This window comes from Canis lupus, chromosome 31, assembly GCF_003254725.2.
Source record: "Canis lupus dingo isolate Sandy chromosome 31, ASM325472v2, whole genome shotgun sequence".
Taxonomy (NCBI): domain Eukaryota; kingdom Metazoa; phylum Chordata; class Mammalia; order Carnivora; family Canidae; genus Canis; species Canis lupus.
The window spans coordinates 37950974-37963657 of record NC_064273.1 but is presented as its reverse complement, the minus strand read 5'-3'; the positions used below and the strand labels follow the sequence as shown (position 1 = coordinate 37963657).

Below are 12684 nucleotides of genomic sequence, written 5' to 3'. Positions count from 1 at the left end.
GCCAATCAGGGCCAGAGGGAGGGGCAGGAATGGAAACTTGAATTCCACACCTGCCAGCAGGTGGTTGGCTTCTCTGTCCTTTGTAAAGGAAGCTTCCGGACCAGGGCCTGACCCCTCGAGTGGGAGGGCTGGGAGGCCCCCCGATTCCTGAACTGTGGTTCCGTTCAGATGGGAGACAGCCAGCACGGGTGCCCTCTACCTCACCCGAGGCCCAGCTCCCGGGCACCTGCAGGGGCTGCTCAGGGGCCCCAGCACTCAGGGTCCCTGTGGGGAGTGGGCATGACCACCTGGGCCCCCGCTGCCTGGGGCCCAGGACCTGGGACGTAGGAGGGTCAGGGGGAGGAGGAGCGCCTGTCTGAGGGCGGACTGGGTGCCCGTGGGCACAGCACTGGGCATTGCCCGGAGGCCGTGTGATGCCGGGCGAGTTGCTTTCCTTCTCTGAGACTCAGCCACCCTCATCTTTAGCCCGAGCACATCGCCCTGGGGGACCCAGGTGCCACCCAGCCCCCCTTCCTCCAGGTGGACAAGGCAGCTGAGCTGCGGACTGATGTGCCTGATGTGGGCCGCAGGGGCTCCTGTGCTTGGCCGCTCACAGCCCGGGGCAGCGACGCCCAGGAGCTTCCTGGGGCTGCGTCCGAGGCTGGATGGTGGTGTCGGGCAGTGGGGAAGCCGTCCTGGGGGGGTGCGCAGAGGGGGACGCGCATCCCAGGCCGTGGTGGCAAGGGCAGGGGACCGGGGCCTGCAAGGGCGCTGGCCCCACGGTGGCCTCGCACGGCCTGGGCAGAGGGGCCAGGGTCACAGGGAGCGGCCGTCGGGCGGCCAGGCTGCAGAGCCACGGGCAGGGCGGCGCTGGGCTGGGAGGGGTGGCCTGGGCGGGGGCGGGGCCTGGCATTTCTCAGGAGTTTAGGTGGCTCTGTTCTATCCTGAGGTGGGGGTCCTCCGGGGGCTGAGGGCCCCTCCTCCCGGCACGGGGTCCTGGCTGGGTTTCTGGCCTCCCCGGGCCTGGGTCCCTGGGAGTTCAGTCCTAGACAGGCTGACCGCCCCAGGGCAGGTGTTCTGGGCGTTCTGGCGGGGGGGTTCACCCAGAGAGCTGGGGCCCATGTGCAGACCCCGAGGGTAGTGAGGGTCGGAACAGGCTGGCGCTGCTGTGGAATGTTCTGGGGCCTCTGCCCTCGCGCTGCCCACCTCTGGGGCCCGAGCTCAAGGGCTGCGGTGCCATGGTGATGGCCGTGGAGGTGTGGGGCTGGGGGTGGCGCCGTCCACAGACCCCCAGAGGGCACACCCCGTGGGCCCCCGCCCACCCTGTGCCGGGCTGCCCTCTCAGAGAGGTCTGTCCTCGCCCCTGCCCGAGCCTGGGAGCCCCCTCCTGGCCTTCCCCCAACGTCTGCATGTGCGTATCCACGGTAGCACCCAAAAGCAAGCAGACATCAACGTCACTGCTGAGCCTGGTGTCCGCCCGAGCACCCCGAGGCTCCCCGCTCATGTGGGTCGGGCCCCGTGGAGCAGAGCCACTTCGTGTCGCATCTAATGGCACCTGCTCAGCCAGCTAGCTCCCGAGCTCCCACATAAGGCTTGGGGTTATGGGGGGACCGTGGAGCCTGGCTTGTGGCTCTAGGGGTGAGCAGCAGCCGCCTCTCCGGCAGCCCAGTGTCCCTCCTCCAGCACCACCCCACACCGGCGACTTTTTCCCCAGTGCCCAACCGGTCAAGGGATACTTTAGCCACAAGATAAGTGTCCCGGGGATTAAAAATAGTCAAGAAGCTCAAGGCTTCACTTCCCTCGGGCTGCGGAATCCTGTGGCGCCCCTGGGTCAGCAGCCGGCCGGGCCTGCAGGTGCCACCCGGCCTCTCGCTTGGACATCAGCAACGAGGCTCCTTGGAGAATTTTGGACTTTCCAGCACGTGGGGGGTTTCCCTGGCAGCCCCTCCCTGCAGGTGACCTGGGGACGGGGGGTGGGCAGCCCGTGAGACCCATGGGGGACCCAGGGCAAGGGGCCCAGCCCTGCCTTCAGCTGCCCACTGCCTTTGTAGGGCCGGGCCTCACTCAGGTCCCCCCCACTCCGAGGTGCTGGGCACAGCGACATGCCCGCCACTTAGTGGGCCACCTCCAAGCCTCTGTCCTCACCTGCAGGGGCTCTCTTCTTTGTCAGACCCGTCTAGCCCGCCATGCCCCAGGCCCTGTTCTGAGAACGCTGCCATCACCCTCGATCTCAGAACTGCCCTGCTGGGTCGGCGTTATCATCACCCCATTCTACAGATGGGGAGACTGAGGCAGAGAGAAGCTAAGGAGCTCGATCCAAGTCACACAGCGAGTAAATGGCCTTGGATGGATAGTGGCCGGGTCCATGCTCTCAGCACGCAGGACCCTGCTCACGTGCCCGGGCCGCGGGGGACGAGCAAGGTTCTGGTGGCACTGTGTGGTGGCGGGGGGAGGGGGCACCGAGGGGGCCTGCTCCTTGGCTGCTGGGCCTTGGCTCCCTCAACAAAGCCTGGACGCAGTGACCTTCTGCTTTGCTGCAGACAGAGGCGTCAGCATGTGCGGCTCCCAGAAAGGGCTGGGTCCCCGCAGTGAGGAGGGAAGGGGTGCTTCAGGGGCCTTAGAACAGCAGCCCAGGCTTCAGCTTGGGGAACGTGGCGGGGCCTGGGTTCTGCCCCTGGGGACTCCCCAGTTGGTGGGGCAGTAGGGCAGGCCCGGTCTCCCAGTGGTGACACCTTGCGGGACTTTAGGGCCCTATAGGCCACCAGCTCGCAGGGTGACCCTTCCCGAGCTTCAGTGTGCCCATGAGAGATGCTCGGCATCACTAATTATCAGAGAAATGGGAATTAAGGCCGAACGAGCCACCACCTCGCACCCTCCAGGAGGGCTTTGGGCTAAGAGCCGAAAGCAGTGTGTGCGTGAAGATGTGGAGAAATCAGAAGGCTCGTACGTGGTTGGTGGGCGCAAATGGTGCACCTGCTGACAAAGACGCCTGGTGGCTCCTCAGTGCGTTCCTTAATAAGCTTAAAATCTTTTCCTTTAGAGATTTTATTTTTTAAGTCATCTCCACACCCAACACAGGGCTCAAACCCACAACCCCGGTATCAAGAGTCACGTGCTCTATGGAGTCAGCCGGGTGCCCCGATCTCCATGTGACCCAGCCGTTCATTCCACTCCCAGTTAGGCCCCCAGAAAACTGAAACGAGATGTTCAGACAAAAACTGGTACATGGGGGCGCCTGGGGGGCTCAGCAGTTGAGCGTCTGCCTTCGACTCAGGGCTTGATCCTGGAGTCCCGGGATCGAGTCCCGCGTCGGGCTCCCTGCATGGAGCCTGCTTCTCCCTCTGCCTGTGTCTCTGCCCCTCTCTGTGTCTCTCAGGAATAAAACAATAAAATCTTAAAAAAAAAAAAAGAAAAGAAAACTTGTGCACAAATGTTCATGGCAGCACTGTTGGCAACAGCTAAAGGGTGGAAACAACCCAAATGTCCATCTACAGAGGAATGGACGAATCAAAGGTGGCCTGTCCCTACAACAGAATTATTCAGCCGTGAGGAAAGGTTAAGTGCAGGCACCTGCTACCACGTGGGAACACACCTCTAAAACGTGATGTCAACTGAAATCAGCCAGACGTAAAAGGCCATTCGTGTGAAATACTCAGAACATGTAGATGCGTAGACACGGAAAACAGGTTATTGGTTTGCAGGAGCTGGGGGAAGCAGAGGGGGTGACTGCTAATGGGTACGGAGCGTCCATCTGGGGTGGTGGAAGAGTTCTGGAAATTGACAGTGATGGGCGCACAATGTTACCATATACTAGTTACTACTGCGTTTTGAACTTGCAAATGGTAAAACTTGTAAAATTTATGATATGTGTACCTCACTGCAAATAAAAATTAATTCTAAAAATCAGTCAGACATATTTGTGTGGATCTATCTGCGGGTTCTGTGTTCTGTTCCATTGAGCTGTGTGTCTATCCAACTACCAGTCCCACCAAGTCTCGACTTCTGGAATTATATAATACATCTTGAAACCCAGTAGGCCATCTCCTCCATTTTCTTCTTCTTCTCCTTCTTTTTTAATATTTTATTTATTTATTCATGAGAGACACGGAGAGAGGCAGAGACACAGGCAGAGGGAGAAGCAGCCCCCCCACCCGGATGCAAGACTCGATCCCAGGACCCCGGGGTCTCACCCTGAGCTGAAGGCAGACGTTCAACCACTGAGCCACCCAGGTGTCCCTCATTTTATTCTTCTTTTTCAAAACTGTTTCTGTTGCTCTAGTTCCTTTGATTGTCCATATACATTTTAGAATGACCCTGTTTATAAAAAAATCTTGCCAAGGTTTTGATAGAAATGACGTTAAACCCATATACCAATTGGTGGAAAATTATTAAGATATTATTACATCTTTATTACGTTGAGTGTTGCAATCATGAACATGGTATGTTCCTCCATTTATTTGGAGCCTCATTGGTTTCTTCCTTCAGTGTCCGCAGTTTTCAGCATACGAGCCCCATACATGTTTTGTTAGACTTACACCTGAGCAGTTAATTTTTTGTGCAAGTATAAATAGTTGTGTGGTTCTATTTTCAGTGTCTACATGCTTGTACATTGTTGGTATGTAGAAATACAGATTTTTTTTTTTTTTTTTTTTTTTTTTTGCACGTTCATCTTATATCCCACAACCTTGCTGAACTCCCTTTTATGGTTCCGGAAGTGTTTTTGTTTTGTCATGTTTTATTATAGAATCTTTGGGATTTTGTACAAACACAATCACGTCATCTGTAAATAGAAACAGTGTGGCCTCTTCCTTCCCGATCTATCTACATGACCATCGATTTCCTTGCCTCACCTCGGTGCACTGCCTAGAACCACCAGCACCATGTTGACTAGAGGAGATGGACATCCTTGCCTTCTTCCTGATCTCAAGGGGAAAGCATCCAGTCTTGCACATTAAGTATAATGTGAGTCCTCTTTATCAATTTTAGAAAGCCCCTTTCTATTCCTCTATTTATGAGAGTTTTTCATCATGAACGTGTGTTGAATTTTGTCTGACGCTTTTTCTGCATTGATCAACATGGTCATGTGATTTTCTTTCCTGAAATGGTAGATAGCATAGATTGATTTTTGAATCTTGAAAGAGTCTTGCATCCCTGGAATAAACTCTGCTTGGTCATGGTGTATAATTATTTTTATATACTCTTGAATTTGATTCTCTCATATTTTCTCAAGGATTTTCATGAGGTATATTGGCCTGTAGTTTTTTTTGTTGGTTTGGTTTTTGTTTTTATGATCTTTGCATGGCTTGGGTATCAGAATTATAATAGCTTCATAAAATGAATCAGGGCATATTCCCTGCTCTTTCATTTTCTGGAAGAGATTGTGTAGAAATGATGTTAATTCCTTTGTAAATGTTTGATAGAATTCCCCAGTGAAGCCGTCTGAGCCTGGAGAATTCTTTTGGGGGAGTTTTAAAATTAAGAACTCAATTTCCTTGGGGCCCCGGTGTGGCACGCACCTGTGGTCTGCTAAGTGTCCAACTCTTGGTTTCAGCTCAGGTCACGATCTCAGGATCTGAGCTCAGGCCCAGCATCAGGCTACAAGCTTGGCAAGGAGTCTGCTAAAGTTCCTCTCTTCCTCTACCTCCATCCCTCCCACTGTCCTCTCTCTTGTTCTCTCTCATATAAATACATAAAATCTTAAAAAAAAAAACATTAAAAAGGGCAGCCCGGGTGACTCAGCGGTTTAGTGCCGCCTTCAGGCCAGGATGTGATCCTGGGGTCCCGGGACCGAGTCAGGCTCCTTGCATGGAGCCTGCTTCTCCCTCTGCCTGTGTCTCTGCCTCTCTCTCGCTGTGTCTCTCATGAATAAACTGAATAAAATCTAAAAAAAAAAAAAAATTACATTAAATGAAGAATTCAATTTCCTTAAAAGCTATAGGCTATTCAAATTACCTATTTTATAGGTTAATTGTGGCAGTTTGTGGTTTTCAAGGAATTGATCCATTTCAACTAAATTGTCAAGTTTTTGAGTGTAGAGTTGTTCTCAGTTTTTCCATATTATCCTCTTGATGTCCTCAAGGTCTGTAATGATGTTCCCTGTATCAGTTTCAAAACTGGTCATTTGTGCCTCCTCTTTTTTTCTTCATCGCAGTCTTGCTAGAGATGTATTGATTTTTCTTTTCTTTTTTTTTTTAAGATTTATTTATTTTTAGAGGAGGGTGCCAGGGCAGAGGGGGAGGGAGAGAAAATCTCATGCAGACTTCCACTGAGCACAGAGCCACATGGAGCCCAATGTAGGGCTTAATCCTAGGATCCCAGAATCATGATCTGAGCTGAGCCAAGAGTCAGGTACTCAACCAATTGCCCTACCCAGGTCCTCTAATAGGTATTGATTTTTTAAAAATTTCTCCAAGAACCAGCTCTGTTAAATTGATGTTCTCTATTATTTTTCTGTTTTCACTTGTATTGATTTTTGCTCTTATTTTTATTATTCCTTTTCTTCTGCTTGCTTTGGCCTTATTCTGCTCTTTTTTCTTCTAGGCTCTTTTTAAAAATATTTTATTTTATTTAAATTCAACTAATTAACATATTGTGTATTATCAGTGTCAGAAGTAGAAGTCGGGGATTCATCAGTCTTATATAACACCCAGTGCTCATGACATCACATGCCCTCCTTCATGCCCATCCCCCAGTGACCCCATCACCCCACCCTCCCCTCCAGCCACCCTCAGTTTGTTTCCTAGAGTTCAGAGTCTCTTACAGTTCGTGTGTTTCTCTAATTTCGTCTTGTTTTATTTTTCCTTCCCCTCCTCTATGCTCTTCTGTTTTCTTTCTGTTTCTTTCTGTTTCTTTTTTTTTTTTTAAGATTTTATTTATCTATTCATGACAGACAGAGAGAGGCAGGACCCAGGCAGAGGGAGAAGCAGGCTCCCTGTGGGGACCTTGATGTGGAACTCAATCCCAGGACCCCAGGATCACATCCTGAGCCGAAGGCAGCCGTTCAACCGCTGAGCACCCAGGCATCCCTCCTCTGTTTTATTTCTTAAATTCCACATATAAGTGAAATCATATGGTATCTGTCTTTCTCTGATTGACTTACTGTTTACTAAGCATAGAACCCATAGTTCCATCCACGTCAATGTAAATGGCGAGATCTCCCTCCTCTGACGGCCGAGTGACACCCGGGGTGCACAGGGACCACTTCTCCTCCCTCCAGCATCTGTCCGTGGACATCGAGGCTCCTCCCGCGGCGCAGACCCCGTGAACACGGCCACTGGGAATGTGGGGTGCAGGTGCCCCTGTAGCTCACCGCCTCTGGGCTGTGGGGTCGGTACCCAGCAGTGCAATTGCCGGGTCGTAGGGCAGCTCCGTGTCCGGCTCCTCGAGGCCACCCCCACCCCCGTCCCCACAGTGGCCGCCCGCCTGTGTTCCCACCAGCAGCAGAGAGGCTCCCCTTTCTCCACGTCCTCCCTGCACCTGTCGCCTCCCGACGGTGGCCGTCCTGATGGGCATGCGGGTGGGGGGGGTGGTCCCACGTGGTGTTGGTGTGTGTCCCTGACGCCGAAGGACGGGGAGCATCTTTCCACCTGTCTGGGGCCCCATGTGGGTCTCCTCTGGAGACGTGTCTGCTCACGTCTTCCACCCATCTCTTGACTGGATTGTTGGTTTTGGGGTGTTGAGTTTGACAAGTTCTTTATAGATCTTGGATACCAGCCCTTTAGCTGACAAATCGTTTGCAAATATCTTCTCCCATTCTGTAGGTTGTCTTTAGGTTTTGTTGACTGGTTCCTTAACTGTGCAAAAGCTTTTATCTTGATGAAGTCACAATAGTTCATTTTTGCTTTTGTTTCCCTTGCTTTTAGAGACACACCTTGCGAGAAGTTGCTGTGGCCGAGGTCAAAGAGGTTGCTGCCTATGTTCTCCTCTAAGATTTTGAAGGATTCTTGTCTCACATTTAGATCTTTCATCCATTTTGAGTGTATCCTTGTGTCTGGTGTAAGAGAATGGTCTAGTTTCATCCTCCTGCATGCGACTGTCCAATTTCCCAACACCATTTGTTGAAGAGACGGTCTTTCTTCCATGGGATAGTCTTTCCCGCTTTGTCGAAGATGAGTTGACCATGGAGTTGAGGGCCCATTTCTAGGTTCTCTCTCCTGTTCCATTGATCTATGTGTTGTTGTGCCAGTGCCAGACTGTCTTGATGATCACAGCTTTGTAATACAGCTTGAGGTCAGGCATTGGGATGCCCCCAGCTTTGGTTTTCTTTTTCAACATTCCTTTGGCTATTCTGGGTCTTTTCTGGTTCCACACAAATCTTAGGATTATTTGTTCCAAATTTGAGCAAAATGTCAATGATATTTTCATAAGGACAGAATTGAACGTGTAAATTGCTCTCGGTAGCATAGACATTTTAACAGTATTTATCTTTCCAATCCATGAGCATGGAATGTTTCAGCCACTCTGGAAAACAGTATGGAGGTTCCCCAAGAAGTTAAAAATAGGGTTACCCGACAACCCAGTAAATGTGTTACTAGGCATTCTCCCCAAAGATACAAACGTAGTGATCCAAAGGGGCACCTGCACCCCAATGTTCACAGCAGCCGTGTCCACAGGGGCCGCGCTGTGGGAGGAGCCTCGATGTCCACGGACAGATGATGGAGGAAGAAGACGTGGTCTCTGCGCACCCTGGGTGTCACTCGGCAGTCAGAGGGGGGAGATCTACTATTTACATCGACGTGGATGGAGCTGGAGGGTGTGATGCTGAGGGGGGCGAGTCGGCCAGGGAGACAGTTATCACACGGTCTCCCTCATATGTGGAATTTAAGAAATAAAATAGTGCCGACGACTATAAGGGAAAGAGGGGAAACTGAGTGAGGGAAAAAACCAGGAAGGAGACAAACCACGAAAGACTCTGAACTCTGGGAAACAGAAAGTCGCTGGAGGGGAAGGAGGTGGGGGATGTGGGATAACTGGATGATGGGCATGAGGAGGGCACGTGATGGGATGAGCACTGGGTGTTATAACCAACTGATGGATTATTGAAAACTGCATCTAAAACTAATGTGGTCTGTATGTTGGTCAATTGAATTTAAATAAATAAACAAACAAACTCATTAATTAATTAAATAGACTTTCACATTGAACATTGGGAGTACAAAGAATACCCACTAGAACCCTGGCCTTAGCACAGAAGGCTAATCCCCTGGGAAGGTGTGTGGGTGACTGTGCCCAGAGTTAGGCTTTCAGGGTCCTGCATCCATGGCGAGGGTGACATATCAAGTGGGCTCTCCCATCCAGGACTCACGGGCAGGGACCTCTCCCACAGGGGCCGACCATTCCTACCCCTCCCAAGCGGCCTGGCTGCTCCAGGCTCCATCATGGACCCCAAAATATCAGGTGAGGAGGAGAGGCTGTTGGAAAAACCCACAGATCCTCCTTGGGGGGCTCGGCTGTATGGAGGGAAAGAGACCAGGTCACTGTGTCACCCTGCAGCACAGTCACCCTCTTGCAGGAACACCTGCAGTGAACAAGGACAGGCTGGTCCCACAGAGTCCATAAAATGCTAAGCCCCGGCCGGTGCCAGGGGATTTTTCCTGGGTCGTTAGGGTTGGAATCCTGGTGTCTTAGTTAATACCTCTGGGGTCAGCCTGGGTCTCAGCCGCACAGTGACCAGCCTGCCCACAGGGACCACGTGAACGAGGGAGGGAGCATCAGAGGAGAGAGCTCCCTGGGACCTCTGCAGACAGGACCCAGCAGCAGAAGCGGCAGTGGGCCTGCCCGGGGGAGAAGGCCCTAACTCTCTGCCCTGACTTCTCTTCTGCCCAGAAAGGGACGGGCCTGGCCTTGCCTTGACTCCCTAGGTTTGCTGGGGGCCTGGGTGGCTCAGCTCCAGGCTGGGACGTCCCTTCCCACCTCCCCCAGTGCTTGTGTGACTGAGATCACTTTCTCCTTCAGAGCAAAGCTGGGGAGAACTGTTTCCAGGGCTCTGCTGGCCTCCCCTCCCCCACCCAATGGACCTGCCCTGGTTGCCTGGCACGTGTTTACCTTAGAGATGGAACCCTCCACGGGGTTCCGAGTGGTCAGCTGTGGCCCACAGGACACTGGCCCTTGGACCCAGAGCCCTGGAGCCCTACGCAGCCACGGAGGGCCCTGCTTCGGCCACTGGATCCTTTCCAGCTGGCCCTGGGGCACCTGTGGCGAGCGCTGCTGGTGATTCCTGGAAGCCGGGGATGCAGCCCACGTGTCCCCGAGTTTCCCTGGGCGGCGCTGCTGTGCACTGTGGGGCCGGTTTCCCTCGTGAAGAGACGACTCACTCACTCCAAGGAGGAGAAGGGCTGGGCAGGAGCCCTTCTGGCCTCCACGCAGCCTGCGGAGCCCCCAGTGAGGACAGTGTGGCCACCGCACATGCCGCTGACACCCGCAGGCCTCCTGGGGGGGGAGGTCCGCCACCCAGGTTACAAATCCTGTGCTTGTTGGAACCGAATAGAAACCTGAACTCGTCGTGTGCCAGAGCACACTCTCAACTTTGTGAGGATGGCACAGAAGAGCCTACGTCATCCACGTCCCCAAGTCCCTGGTGACAAATCCATTTGAAGAGCATCAGAGAAGGATGGAGACCAACTTCTGAGCGAAGTCCAGAATGATGTGAGTGGAAACATTCACTTTCCAGAAAGTCTGATCTGCTCCCCCGTGAAATTTGGAGATGGAGGGAGGGAGGGCAGGACAAGGCACAGGAAGCAAGGCTGGTGCAGGGGGAGGCAGGCACGGAGCCGCTCCCTAAAGATCCAGCCTGTCCCGTCCCCGGGCAGCCCCCGGGCTGCAGGCCGTCCCCTCGCCTGACCCCACTGCAGATCTCGGGGGTGCAGGGACCCGGGGAGTCCAGCCGGAGAGGGGAGCAGGCCACGACTATGACCCCGTCCAGCGGGCAGCCATTGACCGAGGCCTGTCCCTAGTGACGCCGGCTTCGGTGTGTCCCCTCGACGTCCCGGAGGGGAGCATCGGGACAGAGCCACACGGCCCTGGGCAGAAAGGCCAGGAGCCCAGAGCTGGTCCGACAGACACAGCCTCCAAACCCAGGAAGCGTCTTTGCAGGCGCACAGCTCCCAGCTGGAGAGTGGGATCCGGGGCTGAGGCTGAGCCTTCGGCATCACGGGAGGAGCAGGAGCCCACGTCCTTCGCCCACGTCCTTCACCGCGGCGCTCCGGGAGGAGGCACAGAGCCTGGCAGTGAAGCGACTGGCCGGCCTGCAGAGACACCTGGACTGTGCCCAGCAGACTCGCAACCTCGGCCAGGTGGCCCAAGCCCTGGCCTGGAGCTGCAGGGACACCCCACCCACCGTCACGAGGAGGCCGTCTTCTGTCAGGACAGGGCCACCAGAAGCTGGGTGGCAGGTGTGTGCAGCGAGGGAAAGTTCCAGCAGCTAAGGCAGGAACGTGAGCGCCAGAGGCAGAGGCTGGCCGCGGTAGAGAGGAGCTGCCGGCCCTTCCCGACTGGACCCCCGCACCTGCTCCTCCCCGCAGCCCCCAGAGGCTGGCCGTGGGCAGGGGTCCCCGGGGTCATCGGGCCCCAGGAAGGAGGAGGGCTGCCCCGGGACGGCGCAGGGGTCCGGGGTGGCCTGCAGGTGGGACGGGGCTCGGGGCAGCTGGGTCCTGAGCTGCTCTGCCTGGAGTCCTGTGAATAAGGCCTGACGCTCTCCCGAGGGAAGCTACGGTTGTCACCCCGTGCCTCAGTGACACTTAGCCTCAGCGACAGCGCGACAGCGTTACGTCCTAGAGCTCGGTTACTGGTCTCATGATTACGTAGCTTCCCTGTCAGACGCTTAGAATTATATAAGGGCTGTATTTCGATGGAAATTAATGCCACTGTGACTTCCCACATCCTTGAAGGTTGACAAGGATAGAGACGTCAAAATAAGACCACTTAGGGCACTAGGCCTTGGGTTATGAGTCTTCAGAAGTTACTGAATATTTACGTGAATAATATGTGGCTGGTTTTAAAAACAAAGAGAAAAAAAACAGCTTCCCATTGAAACAACATAAAATTGTTAGTGTCATCCCAAATTCATATTTTAGTCCTAAATTCATATTTTAGTCCTAAATTCAAATTTTAGTCCTAAATTCATATTTTAGAAGTAAATTCATATTTTAGTCCTAAATTCATATTTTAGTTTTAAATTCATGTTAGTCCTAAACTCGTATTGTAGCCCTATTCATATTTTAGTCCTAAATTCAAATTTTAGCCCTACGATCATATTTTAGTCTTTTTTAAAATTTTTTTATTTTTTTATATTTTAGTCTTAAATTCAAATGTTAGTCTTAGATTCATATTTTAGTCCCAAACTATTATTAGAATCCTAAATTTATATTTTATTCTTAATTTCACATTTTGTGCCAAATTCTTATTTTTAGTCCTAAAGTCCTAGGATTAGTTCAATCCTAAATTTATAGATAGGAAAACTTAAGAATTTGCAATCATTTCTTTCTTGTTCTGTAATTTCTTAAACTTTGTTTCAAGATACTGTTTGTTGTGTAAAAAAAGAAAAGAAAAGAAAAAGATACTATTTGTTATTTCACATTGGTAAATTTGATGCAGTCAAGTTACAAGTTTTCTCAGATGGCAAACACACACGCCCACGCCCGTGGGTGCCCACGTACACAGGCATCCCCTGATGCAGGATCTAGACACTTTTAGCTGTTTTGTGAGTCC

At 52.5% G+C, this 12684-nt stretch overlaps 1 protein-coding gene across 1 annotated transcript in view; it reads left to right on the top strand.

Annotated features, from left to right (window-relative positions):
* Nucleotides 1-12684, top strand: part of CSTB (cystatin B) — a 449713-nt gene that overhangs the window by 25344 nt on the left and 411685 nt on the right. The gene's annotated exons all lie outside the window — the stretch shown is intronic.